Source organism: Cetorhinus maximus, chromosome 3 (assembly GCF_964194155.1).
Source record: "Cetorhinus maximus chromosome 3, sCetMax3.hap1.1, whole genome shotgun sequence".
Classification (NCBI taxonomy): domain Eukaryota; kingdom Metazoa; phylum Chordata; class Chondrichthyes; order Lamniformes; family Cetorhinidae; genus Cetorhinus; species Cetorhinus maximus.
The window spans coordinates 136,212,590-136,227,856 of NC_135881.1; the positions used below are offsets into that span (position 1 = coordinate 136,212,590).

Here is a 15,267-nt window from a genome sequence, read left to right on the forward strand (position 1 = left end):
ATAATCAGAGGCACACCTGGTTGTACCAGGCATGCCTCCACTAACCATACACCAGGCCCCTTTGAGACTTTGCCACAATCATTCTGAACTTTGAGAATCCCATCTCCCTCAGGCCGGCTCCTCTTACCTTGAAAGCATTGTTTGGGCAGGAAGAAGATTTTACCTCAAAAGGCCAGACTCATTGGTGCAAGGTTGGAATACAGCAAATCTAAATTCTAGCATGGCTTGACAGTATTATGACAGAACATATTCTGATACACACTCAAGTCATTATGCTCAGTGCAATAGGGGAATAATCTCCTTTTCAAGAGTTTGGGGCAAGAAGAGAATTATTAAATTATGATACACTGCCGCAGTAATTTCCTTACCAGGTTGGCTTTTGGACAACGTATAACTGTTTTTTTTGCCCGTTTAATATGTGCACAATCTAAAATGGCAAACAATTTACTGACAAGTAGGCAACCCCCTTTTAGCTTTTATTTGGCACATTGCAGCATTAATGATTAAACACTTATTTTGACAGTACAATGTTACTTTAATTATTAATCCAAACTAAAACCCTGTTTTTAAAAGTAAGTTTGCTCAATCTCTAGAAACAGTGTAAAAAATTGAGCAAGTGTTCACTGGGCTATCCAAATGTTTTCTGATCCTGTTACAACCCCAATTCTTCCCCAAACAGATGAAATGGGCCAACAAGCTTACTGATCAAACACCTCATGACATATTTAACACTCTGCCTGAATGTTGCCAATCAAGTTCAAGGAGGACAGGATCTCATATACAAGCAAATCTTGAGACATCATCCCTATATACGGGATCATTCTGCACACTGATTACACCCTGCTCAACGTTTCCACCACTGTTCTCCAGCCCAAGTCTAGGCATTGTCAGATTGTCTAACATCAATGTGTGGATGTGTCAAAATTCCCCCCAATCAAATAATGAAATAAACCATTATTTTCAGCTCAGCCCATTGCCATCGTCACCACATCCCTCCCTAACCAGGTTAAACTATACAGTGTAAAAACGTTGCTTCCTGTTTAATGCTACATTGAGCTTCAAACCTAGCATGTTCACCACCAAGACCTATCTTTTCACCTACTTCCAATACTGTTGCTTCCACCTGTACCTCTTTCCCAGTGTAACTTCTGGCCACAATTTCTCCAATGTCCTCCTTGCTACTTGCCATCATCCATAAACTCAAACCTTTTCTACATTTAGTTCCCCTCGTTCTACCTGAGATTAAATCCAACACTTCCATCCTCAATGGAATACTGGCTTCCAGTTATGCAACAATTTAAAATCCTCGTGCCTTAAATCACTCCATTGATTTGCCCAATCCCATTTCAATAATCTCCGCTAAGCATACTATGCCACACTACCTTGTCCCCACATCACATGCCACTCGGCCTTCTGATTCTGGCCAATTGGGTCTCTTGCCATCTCCTTATATTCCTACTCCAATATCATGCATCTCTAGAGCATCCTTAATATTAATAAGAAGTATAATCAAATCCATCCCTTGTTCAACCATTGCAGGGGCATCATATTCCTTGGCCCTACTTTGAAACATATGGATGTGTTAAAGGATGGGTTCAATGTCTGCAAAATCGGGACAGTGGTTTAGATTTTTAATCTGAAAAAGAGGGAAAAAAAATCAACTGTAAAGTAAAAATATTACATAATTTTTAATACGTAACTTCAAGTTTTCCAGGAGAATGGGCTTCATGACCCACCACAAAATCCATCACTAATTTTGTACCTTCAAAACCTGGATTGTTCCATTCAGGTTTTCATGCCTTTTCTTCTCAATTTAATTTAAAACTACAGGTTTACCCAACATTCTAAGTTACAAAGCTCATGTAAGCTATTCGTTTTCACATCAATGGCCTGATTATTAGCCTTCCTTCAGATGTTTTGAAACTTTTGCGAGTTTGACTTTGTATGTATGGGTTGTACAATATTACATTTATTTCACATATTTAATATTCTTAGAGCCTACAGGGTTTCTAAGTGTGAAGTAACAGTTTGCAAAATTATACTGTATTCCAGAACTAAAATTGCACTTCATTCTATGAATAGCTGTACAATCACAGAACAACGTGACAGTGACTCAACTTTACTGGCAAGATCTCTTCAAACCTGAAGTCATTCTGATCCCTTTCCAAAACAATTTTTGAGTTCTGAAACGTTGTTTTAAAATATTGAGTTTAACCATTCTATAGCTTACCTTCAAAGAAAGGGAGGCTGATTACAAGAAGCATGTATTACCGAAAAATTCCTACTACAGCAGCTCCATCAGCAGTTATACAAAGCAACACTTCCAAAGATCAGAAAATACTTATGAGGAAAGACACTTGGCCCATCTTAATTCATCCATCCAGAACAAACTTAAACTCCCCTGTTGCCTCCAAACTGTTCATAAATCCAGTTTAAGTGTCGTTCACTCTGCATGAAAAGTCTTCCAGTCCTACTGTTGTCTTTTACTATTTTAAACCCATGTCAAACTTGTCCAACACCTACAGTTAAATTTATAGTAATAATCCTGATTAATCTTTTGCATACCATTTACTACCTTATATACACTGATAAGGTCACCTCTTCAATCCCTTATTTCCAGGCTGAAAAACCTGAATCTGTCTGATCTTCGTAATTCAGACTATATATTAGAGGTCTTCTATTGAATGCCTCCTTTGTTTCTCAATAACCAGAACAGAAGACAGTACTGAACAATCGGTCTCAAAATATTGTTGAATTTGATCGTGACTACAACTGACATGTACTGTTTTGTCTACGTAGTTCAACATTCTCTTGTCTTTGTTGAGTTCCGCTCTGCATGAGTTGGATATGAGCCCTCTGCAGCTTTTGGAAATTACGAGTTTCCCATATACAAAATGTGCAGAAGTAATTTTGTATATTCAGCGATAAGACAATGATAGAAAAATTACTGTGGTCATTTAGCACATTGGATGCTCAGTTTTGGTTCAAATGGCACCACTTTTTGTGTGGTTCCATTCCTACCTGTCCCATTTGAGCCAATGCATCACCATCAACAGTTTCTCCTTGCAGCAAAGTGATAGATAAGTTAGAATTTCCTCCAATTGATCACAAAGACAACTAAAGCCATTGTTTTCAGCTCCCACCAAAATCTCTTCTCCCTTGGCACTTCTGTCAACTCCACACCACCACAACTACTTGCCTAGGCTAAACTAGACTTTGCAAAAACTTGGCATCCTATTTGATCTACAGTTGATTTTCAGACCCTATTATCTTATTCATCACCAAACTCTATTATTTCCTCCTCTACAAACCTCTAGTATCCCTAGACTCAATTTCTCCATGGTTCAATGTGGCCACCTTCCAATTTCTAGCCTCCACTTCTCCAACTTAAGTTGCACTAACTCCCAACCTCACTGATCTACACTGACTTCCGAAAGGGAATTGTAACCTTCAATAACAGATGGGTTGGGGATGTGTGGGTAGTCAAAATTGATCTTTGGATTGTCACCACCATCTGGTTCCAAAGTACCCACGTAATTGTTTAACAGAGGCACATTTGGATGCCTGTGAGTAACCTATTCGCTGAAGTTGGGGCATTAATTACTGCTGCAGGGCAATTATTGCAGCAATTAAAATCCTTGAGATGTTAATTAGACCTTTGTAAATTAAATTTCACTAAACTTTAAGTTCAACATCTCCAACTCTGGGTTTCCTTGAGGCTCATTAATCCCACTAGTAAAATGGAGATGAGTTTGAGCCACAGTTCTCCAGCGTGTTTAAAGTTGTGATTTCCCTTATGAATAAAAGCTCCATACTTACAGCAGATGTCTTAGTACTCTCTGGCAAATTTGGAGGTTTCCAAGCAAACGAATTTAGAATGGGAGGCGCATCGGGTGTGTTTGACATCACGTCAGAAGAGGAAGAACACCACCATTCACAGTAGCAACAATACATTTTGGTGGAACGAGCAGGTGCACAGGTGGCAATATACACATAGCAAGCTGTACAGACAAACAGCTTCCTTCACCTCTCAGAAGAGCAGTGCCTCTGCAGGTGGACATTGTCTCATCAAGCGGTCACAGGTATCTCAAGCGTCCAAGAAAACCTGCTACCTGCTGGACATAGTGGTCATATATCACCAGTGGCTGTGAAATTCACTACTGTCTTCAATATTTGTCTCTGCATCCTTCAAACGTGCTACTGGAGACATTATGGAGAGTTTTGCAGTCCAATCTACATAACTGCATTAGGCAGATGACTACTTGATTGTTTGCCAAGGCTGTAACTTTCCTGTGATAACAATAGCTAGAATGAGTGGGTACTCAGTTCACCTCTCGGACTGGATTCCCACAGATACAGGGTATCATTAATTGCACACTTATGGTGATCCAAGCATCACCACAGCAGCCAGGAATTTTTAAAATCAACCACGAGAAATATTCTTCAATGTGCAGGTGTGTAACCAAAGGGAGAGGTCCATGCAGATGTGCATCAGATTTCCTGGAAGATGTCCTGATGTACTAATACTGTGGTGGTCCAACATTCCAGACCTTTTTGTTCCAAGAAGCAGACCCAAGGGCTGGCTCATAGGAGCCGGGGGATATCCCCTTCAAAAAGGTCTCTCAATACCAGTGAGAAACCAATGAGGCGCAAGATCACTACAATTAAAGCCACATGACCACCAAGCACATCATGGAGTAAATTATCAGAATGGTGAAGTTCCACAAGTGCCTATTTAGGCTTGGAGTATTCACCAGTGAGGATATCCAGACCAACAGTGGTGCATGAAGTCCTGCACAACATTGGGCTATAGATAGGATTGTAGGTGGAGGAGGATGAAGGCACTCATCAGGCATCTTCAGATGTGGATAACATTAAAAAGAAAGAGAAGGATTATGAAGATAAGGCAACATCCACATACACTGCTACCCAGGTTGCCCTAATGGCTTGAAGGTTCAGCGTGGTGACTCACAGACAAAAAAAAAAATCACAAATGAAATTCTCTGGTCTGCTCCCACCACCAGCACCACCCCACTCCCCACCCACTAAACAAAGTCTTTCAATGGGTGCCATCACGTATTGACATTCATCATGAAAACAAATGAAAGGGGGTTAACATTTGTGACACAATAAATAAGATTTGGAAGTGGTGCTAGGTAATAACTTGAGTCTTAAGAAAACTTAGTATTTTGTCAAACAACATGGGCATACACTTAGTGATTACAATAGTTTTCTCTTACACTTCCTACTGCTTCTACATGGTGAATCCTGTGTGGCTTTAGCAGAGAGAGACAGGCTGATCAGATCCCTAACTCTACTGCCCAAGGGTCCCAAAGACAGCACAGGGAGCTGGCAATACGGAGATGGATACTCACTTGTTTGGGGTGGTGGTAGCAACAGCTGAAAAAATGGAGTGCTTTGAGTGGAGTTTCCATATCCACTTTCATCATCATCCCTCTCTTGATCCAGTGCCACATCACTACTATCACTCTGCTACAGACCAGCTTGTTGAAGATCAGTGACACCTTACAAGCCCATGGATAAAGTATGTCATCCTATTTAAGGCAACACATATGTTGGTATCCAAAGTTTGGAGGGCTGTACAAGTGGCCTGCATGTGCTCACCTGAGCGCCAATTTGAATCTTCACAAAGGTAACCACTCTCTCCATGGCAGACATTCTTGATTTCCTGTATCAATTCACTAGTGATAGAGTTGAACTCCTCCATCCTCTCTGCTACTGTGGCATGTCTGTCGATACCCGGTTATGTTTCTGATGCACCTGGAGCATTCTCCTTCTCAATGAAAACCGCCTGGTTCAGCTTGTATCCAGTGAACAGAGCTTGGAGCAGTTTGCATCCCCCTGACAGAGACTCCCCACAGTGTCAATATGTTGTGTGCAATGTGGGATATTACTCGTTAGTTTCATCTGCTAGTGTAATGCCTTAGATTATTTTTTTAAAAAGGAAACAGCTAGAACTACAAAGACAATGTTTTAAAACGGCTGCAGAAGTCACCTGACCTACAAACTGGCCAAGTTTCTAGAAGCCGCTGAATGTGGATTACCAAGGGACACGTCTAGGCAGTTCCCCTGGTGGACTTCACCTGTCATTGTCTGAACTCTCTGCAAAACATGAGGGCAATAGGCCACCAAACTTCCTGATTCCAGAAACTGCCAGGAACAAAGAAGGATTAACACGACTCATTATGCAAGGAAGATGCTAAGGACTCCCCATCTGTTTCAATAGCATCTTGATAGCTTTGACAATGGGAGATTGAAACTTCTTCACTAATATGGATTTCCCTCTATTAGCCAGCTATCACATGATCAGAACCCCACTTGTGAAAAGCTATGATTATAAGCTTGTCTGTTTGTTACAGAAAAAGGAGTCTGTAGGATGCACCAGTAACATCAAGACAATGATTGCAGAATCTAACATCACCTCTCTCTCATTCTGCTATTCTCAAGTTCGGGACCTTACCTTTGTACATTTTGGAATACATCATAGAGATAGAGAATTTTAATCGAAAGGAACTTCAGGTGTAATAGCACTCACTTTGATAAAAAGGCACATTACAGTTGGAAAAAGATGATCTCCAGAAAAACAATCAGCTTACATTGGCCGCAACACCACTGGAATTTCAAGACCAAAGGAACTTGGGAACATATATTTCTTCCCAAGGATTTTAACTCTTATCAACTTCACCTCTGCCATCCTGTAACTTATTCTGTTTTGCGTATGTGTGTGTGTGAGAGAGAGTGCGAGTGAGAGAGAGAGAGTGAGTGAGAGAGAGGGCCTCATGGGATTCGGGATGTGTTTTTATCTTTTTTTAATATGTCTTATACTTTTACCCGAGTGAATTTTTAAACAATAAAATTAACTCCTTATTTGTTTACTCAAGAGATCTGTCTGGTTTATTTCTTCATCCAGTTTTACATAAGGTCAAGTATATATTAAATTGAAATCACAATTTTCTAAAAATTCAAAGAGTTATAACCAACCTCAGGATTGGAAAAAAGAAAGGAATTTATTCACCCCCACCACCTCTCGCCCACCACACCCCCCCCACCCCCCCCACCCCCCCCAACCAAACTTGATCATAACAGCTGTCCCTGCCAACAGTGTCTGCTGATATTCACTTGTGAAACGTGATTCACCCGGTGAAAATGCAACTAACTGTCTAACTGAACCCACTGAAGTGCAAGTAATACACTTATGCATAGCTTTGTCCTGTGATGGTGCACCCTCAGAGGATTGAAGTCCTCTGAGAAATCACCCCCATGCATGTCCAGCAACATCTGGTGTATGTGTGAAGGCCCTGGAAGACAAAAGGGATATGAATTATTCTTGGCAAAATCACAATCTTGACACTCACCATACACTTTCTTCTCATAGTGCAATCATTGATGAAATAAAGTCAGCATGTGTAGCAGAAATAGTTGTAACTCTGTCACCAGCTATAAGAGCTCCCTGCTTCTGAAAGGCACAGATGTGTCATTTATCCCCATGGCATCCTCATCTGCATCTGTGAGCTTAACTATTTCTAGTGGCCAACCGCTATTCCTCTCTCTCTCATTTTTTAGTTCATTCATGGGATGTGGGCTTCGCTGACTGGGCCAGCATTTATTGCCCATCCCTAATTGCCCATGAGAAGGTGGTGGTGAGCTATCTTCTTGAACCGCAACCGCTGCAGTCCAAGTGGTGTAGGTGCACCCACAGTGCTGTTAGGAAGGAAGGTCAAGTATTTTGACCCAGTGACAATTAGGAATGGCAATATATTTCCAAGTCAAGAGGTGAGTGACTTGGAGGAGAACTTCCAGGTGGTGGTGTTCCAATCGATCTGCTGCCCTTGACCTTCTAGATGGTAGTGGTTGTGGGTTTGGAAGATGCTGTCAAAAGACCCTTGGTGAATTCCTGGAGTGCATCTTGTAGATGGTACACACTGCTGCTACTGTGCATCGGTGGTGGAGGGAGTGAATGTTTGTGGATGGGGTGCCAATCAAGGGGGCTGCTTTATCCTGGACGGTGTCAAGCTTCTTGAGTGTTGTTGCAGCTGCACTCATCCAGGCAAGTGGAGAGTATTCCATTACACTCCTGACTTGTGCCTTATAGATAGTGGACAGGCTTTGGGGAGTCAGGAGGTGAGTTACTCACCGCAGGATTCCTAGTCTCCAACCTGCTCTGGTAGCCAGAGTGTTTACATGGCTAGTCCAGTTCAGTTTCTGGTCAATGGTAGCCCCCTAGGATGTTGATAGTGGGGTAAGAGTGATGCTGATGCTATTGAACATCAAGGACCGATGGTTAGATTCTCTCTTATTGGAGATGGTCATTGTCTGACACTTATGTGACATGAATGTTACTTGCCATTTGTCAGCCCAAGCCTGGATATTGTCCAGGTCTTGCTGCATTTGGACATGGACTGCTTCAATAACTGAAGAGTTGCAAATGGTGCTAAATATGGTGCAATCATCAAACATCTCCACTTCTGACCTCATGATGGAATATTGATGAAGCAGTTGAAGATGGTTGGGCCGAGGAACTCCTTCAGTGATGTCCTGGAACCGAGATGATTGACTTCCAAGAACCACAACCATCTTCCTTTGTCCTCAGTATGACTCCAACTAGCAGAGAGTTATCCCCTGATTCCCATTGACACCAGATTTCATAGGGCTCCTTGATGCCACACTCGGTCAAATGCTGCCTTGATGACAAGGGCAATTACTCTCATCTCACCTTTGGAGTTCAGCTCTTTTGTCTATGTTTGAATTAAGACTGTAATGAGGTCAGGAGCTGAGTGACCCTAACAGAACCCGAACTGAGCGTCAGTAAGCAGGATATTGCTAAGTAAGTGCTGCTTGATTTCACTGTTGATGACTCCTTCCACCACTTTACTGATGATCAAGAGTACAGTGATGCGGCGGTAATTGACTGGGTTGGATTTGCCCTGCTTTTTAACGTACAGGACATAGCTGGGAAATTTTCCACATTGTAAGGTAGGTGCCAGTATTTAATCTGTACTGGAACAGCTTTGCCTAGGGGCATAGCAAGATCTGGAGCACGTCTTCAGTATCATTGCCAGAATATTATCAGGGCTCATAGCCTTTGCAGTATCTCGTACCTTCAGCCATTTCTTGAAATCACATGGAGTGAATCAAACTGGCTGAAGACTGGCATCTGTGATGCTGGGGTGCTCCAGAGGAGGCCGAGATGGATCACCCACTCGGCACTTCTGGCTGAAGACTGTAGCAAAAGCTTCAGCCTTATCTTTTGTACTGATCTGCTGCGCTCTCCCATAATTGAGGGTGGTAATATTGTGGAGCCTCCTTTTCCAGTGAGTTGTTTAATTGTCCACCACCATTCATGGCTGGATGTGGCAGGACTGCATAGCTTAGATCTGATTATGGGATCACTTAGCTCTGTGTATTACTTGCTGCTTACGCTCTTTGTCACGCAAGTAGTCCTGTGTTGTAGCTTCACCAGGTTGACTTCTCATTTTTAGGTATGCCTGGTGCTACTCCTGGCGTGCCTTCCTGCACTCTTCTTTGAATCAGGGTTGTTCCACTGGCCTAGTGGTAATGGTAAAGTGAGGGGATATGCCAGGCCATGAGGTTACAGATTGTGGTTGAGTACAATTCTGCTGCTGCTGATGATCCTCAGCACCTCATGGTTGCCCAGTCGAGTTGCTAGATCTGTTCAAAATCTATCTCATTTAGCACGGTGGTAATGCCACACAGCAGATAGAAGGTATCCTCAATGTGAAGACGGGACTTCATCCCAACACGGACTGTGCGGTGCTCACTCCTACCGATACTATCGTGGACAGATGCATCTGTGGTAGGCAGGTTGGTGAGGATGATTTCAAGTATGTTTTTCCCTTTATTCCCTCACCACCTGCCGCAGATGCAGTCTAGCAGCTCTGCCCTTTAAGACTCCATCAGCACAGTCTGTGGTGCCACAGAGCCACTCTTGGTGATAGATAATGAAGTCCTCCACCTAGAGTACATTCTGCACCCTTGCCATCCTCAGTGATTCCTCCAAGTGGCATTCAACATGGAGGAGCACTGATTCATCAGCAGAGAGGGGAGCCATACACGGTAATCAGCAGGAGGTTTCCTTGCCCATGTTTGACCTGATGCCATGAGGCTTCATGTGGTCCAGAGTCAATGTTGAGGTCTCCAAGGACAACTCGCTCCTGGCTATATACTCCTGTGCCTCCACCCCTGCTAGGTCTGCCCTACCAGTGGTGACAGGACATACCCAGGGATGGTGATGGTGGTGGCTGGGTATGCAAGGTACCTGTGAGCAATGATTCTGCGAGCATGACTTTTGTCAGGCTGTTGCTTGACTAGTCTGTGAGACAGCTCTCCCAATTTTGGCACAGGCCCTCAGATGTTAGTAAGGAGGACTTTGCAAGGTTGACAGGGCTGAGTTTCCCATTGTCGTTTCCAGTGCCTTGGTCAATGCAGAGTGGTCCATCTGGTTTCATCCCTAATCCAATTTTCATTAGTGATTTGATACAACCGAATGACTTGCTAGATCATTTCAGGGGGCATTTAAGAGTGAACAACATTGCTGTGGATCTGGAGTCACATCTAGGCCAGACCAGGTAAGGATGGTCGATTTCTTTCCCTCGTGAACCAGATGAGCTTTTACGAAAACGGTTTCATGGTCATCATTAGACTTTTAATTCCAGATTTTTATTGATTGAATTAAAATTCTACCATCTGCTGTCGTGTGATGTGAACCCAGAGTCTCTGGATTACTAGTCCATTGCCTTCCCTGTGCCTTCTTCTCCTACAAGGGGCAAAATAAATATGATCTTTGAGTAACTGAAGGTCAGCTATTCACCCAATGGAGTGCATAGCAAACGAAGGCTGGGTGCGGCTGAAATTTGAGTGGGCATGAGGAGTGATGCGATGGTGTACATTTGACAAGACATTAGGTGGGGTGGAGAGTTGTGCACTGCTGGAAGTGAGTCAGTAAATGTACTCACTTTTCCTGACCTGGTTAGATAATATCATTGAATCACTTCCTGTACTACATCCAAATCTGGGGCACAATGTTCCTGTTGCTCACCTCCGCAGCTTCCTCCAACCATGCCTTCTTAAAGAACTGCAGGTTTCTTCCTCCCATTGCAGGGGCAAAGTGTGTCCTGCCAGTTCCCAACAGTAATTTCACAGATTCATTACTAAAGCTGTCCTTGTTGCTCTCTGTGCATCCACCCCAAAAAGCACCTCCTGGCTCCTCCAGCTTCCATTTCTGCCCTGCTCCTTTAAATACAGTTGAGACTGTGTCATGTAGGTGCTCAGCACACCCATCATGCAGCTTGGAAATGTGAAACACAGAAGTCAAAATTTATTACCTCAAAAATCAAGCTGATGCACTGACTTGACTTCACCATTTTGTGCACCCAATTCCACTCTGCGCTCAGATGTTGCCTTCACATTAATACCAGGACCCTTGACTCACGAAAATCTTAAGTTTGATTAATCATCAACAAATCCCTCAAATGGTTTCAGCCCCCACACCTCCATGATGTTCTAAAGCTTAACCTTCCCTATAGCTTTCCTTGCACTCCAACTTCTGTACATTTTCCTCCCTCCACTTCATTACTAGCAGGGCCTTTAGCTGACTCATACTTGTTCGAAGAAACCCTCTAGGAATATGAATTATGTAATTCATATTAAGTTAGACACTTAATTCAGTTAGGATAAGAGAGTCCATGGATATTTATTTCTCCTTTAAGCCCAAAAATATTGAAGCTAATTGCAATGTCCTGCTGCTCTCCCACTGAAATAACCTGACTCAGCACAGATCAGCATCAAACTTGGGCTTGTATCTATAAATTCAGTTTAACACTGGATAGTGCATGAGGCATCTTGAGGAATAACCTAAGGTATTCTAAAATAATATTTTACTGCAATACTTATTCTACAAAAAAAAATCCAATTGTTAAATCAAACTTATTAAATTGACTCCTGATAGTTGTAGAAGCTGTAGTTCAATCTAACTAGAAATGGTCAAATGTAGTAGATATTTCAAAATGTATTTACAGCACTGATGTAATGTGCTTGCAACCTCATTGACTGAAATAATTCATTTCCCAGGTCTTGTGTTATTAAAACTGTTCCTTTTATGTAAAACTGATAGCACATTCTGTTCAAAACACAATAAATATATTTACAACACTGTTGTGTATATGCAGGAGCTGCATTTGATTCAAGCAGCAATCACTCACAGTGATCCTACATTTCTCTGCAAATTATAAAACCACAAAATAATCTCAGATTATCTCCAGTAACCAAAATCACATTATTTTGAGAAACAGAATCTTAACATAGAATTATAGAATGGTTACAGCAGTTCACCTAGTCCCATTCTCCCAACTTTTCCCTGTTGCCCTGCAAATTTCTCTTCAAATCATTATCCAATTCCCTTTTGCAAGCCTGGATTGAATCTGCATCTACCACACTTTCAGGCACTGCATTTCAGATCGTAACCACTCACTGCACAAAGATGTTTCTTCTCATGTTGCTGTTGCTTCTTTTGCCACTCATCTTAAATCAGTGTTTTTTGGTTCTCAACCCTTCTGCCAAAGGGAACAGTTTCTCCCTATTTTCTCTGGCTAGACCTCTCATGATTTGCCTCTTAATCTTCTCTTCTCCAAGGAGAACAACCCCAGCTACTCCAACCCATCCACGTAACTGAAATTCCTCACCCCTGGAATAATTCTGGTGAAGCTTCCCTGCACCCTCTCCAATGCCCTTGCATCCTTCATAAAGTGTGGTGCCCAGAACGAAACACAGTATGCCAGTTGAGGCCAAACCAGTGTTTTATACAGATTTATCATAATTTCCTTATAACATGCAATTATGACATAACTTCTACACACATCCAACTGAAACACGGGTGACTTCATCAAAAGTTTTTAAAATATGTCAAATGTTTCTATTTTGTGATCATAGTAACAACACAAATGTACAGCTGATTGAAACTTCAGCACCAAAAGGTAAAACTGCACCGTTCTTTCACAGCCTAGTATAAATCAGACTTTCAGTGTAAAGAATTAAATGGAAAGCCCTTTAACATGCAAAGCCCAACCTCCCCCACCCCCAAACAAGCGTATTCAATGTGATGGATCACACCCGTCCATTGATTTATGGAGATGGGTTTTCATTGGAAGGGAGTGCTATAGAAACAAAATTTTGCAAAAAAAGAAATATCATACACCAGGTTGCGATATTTTACAATACTACATGTATCAATGATACTTACTTTATTCTGCTCACGCCACAGATTTTCAAACACGGGTCTTCACAGCATTTGTGCAGGTCTCCATGATCAGACTCAGAAACTGCTCTGTAATTTTTGGAATATTTCTGCTGCCGAGGAAATTACTAATAAAACCACTTATCCTTTGGGTAGCCTTTCTGGAGTTAAGAAAGGAAACCCCCGCAGGAATGTGTTAATGGATACAGCAAGTCTCCCAACAAAGCGAAGTTTGAGAATCATCAGTTTATATTAAAGTGATTGAAAAGCCCGAAGTAACCTCCTGCTTTCATTGCAACACTTCAGCTCAGTGAAATGCAAAGCTCAACTTCCTCAATGCCCCCTAGAATTACAGGATTGCATGATTATAACATCATTTATTCAGTTGATACAGGATAACTTAATCACACATCTTACCCAGGTGGTTGTATAATGTAACGGGTTGGATTTAAAGCATCATCTCGCAAATTTCATAAATAATACATAGAATTTCCATTACCAACCCCCTCTCTTTGTTGTGGTGCGATGCTGTCAATTTTGTAGCTGATCAAATTAACCCAGAGTAGCAGTTCACAAGAGAAAATGAAAAATAATGGGGGGCGGTGGGTGAGGAGGCGGCGAAAGAGAGCGAAGATCAAATGCGGACAAGAAATCGATAGTGTTCAAACTAAGGGATGTATTGTGAAGAAATCAAATATTTAAAGATAGAAATGCAAAGAAAAGAGTGGAAATGGGACCCGGAAGAGGGAAACCAGGTAGGCTAGAAAACAGGACGGGGAGGTCCCTACTAACAAAAAGTCAAAGAGAGAGGATGTTGTCGCCGGGTGGGGGAGAGAGGTGAGAAGAGAGGGGGTGGGGTGGGGCGCAGAGGCTGTTGTCGGGGGCGACCGCACAGGAACGTGTGAAAAATGGGGCACCTGTGGGTTCAGCAGATGGGCAATAACCAAGGTCAGGCTGAGAAGCAGCGGGCAATGAGGGACATGTCCTGCCGTTCGCTTCCGACAATTTTTTCCCCCTTTTCCCAGCCTGTGACAGGGTCCATCCGCCCCTCCCCAAACTCGGGATACAGAAAAGCAATTTAAGTCGATAGCTCAACCCTTCGCAACCCGTCTACCACCAGCTGAAAGAGAGGGTGTTTTTTTTTGGGAGGCAAAAGAAAAATCTGGCTGTGCATGGCGACAATCTCCCCTTTCTCTCCCCCCCTCCCCTTGGGTTTGATTTTGGACAGAGAAGGTGCCGCCAGCCTAGCCCAGTTCCCTCCGACGGGGAAAGCAGCCACCGCCCAAGCCTGCGAAACAATCCCGCTGCCTCCCGCCGCGAGCCGGGGATGGGGAGAGATTCCATGACTCACTGGGAGCTTGACACTTACCTGAGGGGCTGCCGATCTCCACAGACCGAGGTAGCGGCTGGCTCCTGGTCATGTGACCGCAGTATAGGGCGGAGGAGACAACACGTACAGAGCGAAATAAATAGCTCTCTCTAACCAAAAGGTGCTCCGTTCACTGTGACGGTGTCCACTGCCATTCGCACAAAGTGTTGATGTTTCCACTTGGCGTTCAAGGGGCGGGGCTGCCGAGGCCCGGGGGGGGGGTTCGCGCGCGCGCGCCGCAGCGCCGTCTGCCGAGTGAGCATCACTTTGGAAACCTCAAACTCAGGCGAGTTGAGAATATTTTCCACTCGCCTCCGCTTTGCCGGCTACTGTTCATCGTGCGGTGGTGGTACTGGTTTCGATTTCATCCTGCAAAGTTACCATCGGAAAGGAGCAGGGACCATCAAACGTGAAACTATTCAGCTGGAGGAGCCTTCATTTCAGTGAGTTGGCCTCAGGGACCTGGCTCAGGTGGGCTGGAACCAAAGATTGGCTGAGAAATGAGAGCCTTTCAAAGAGGGAGTAATTCAGGTATAGACTAGGTGCATTTCTGCGAGGGTTTCTGTTCGGACGCGCCTTCTTGTTAGCCGGTGGAGAGAGGGGATCCTAGTGAGGACTTGTATGTGAG

At 43.2% G+C, this 15,267-nt stretch overlaps 1 protein-coding gene across 1 annotated transcript in view; it reads right to left on the reverse strand.

Moving 5' to 3' along the window:
* LOC144678928 (secernin-1-like) overlaps nt 1–14,771 on the reverse strand; it is a 152,787-nt gene extending 138,016 nt beyond the window's left edge. The window contains exon 1 of the mRNA XM_078539029.1: nt 14,640–14,771. The gene's annotated coding sequence lies outside the window, so the exon portion shown is untranslated. The remainder of the gene's footprint in view (nt 1–14,639) is intronic.
* Nucleotides 14,772–15,267: the final 496 nt, after the last annotated feature.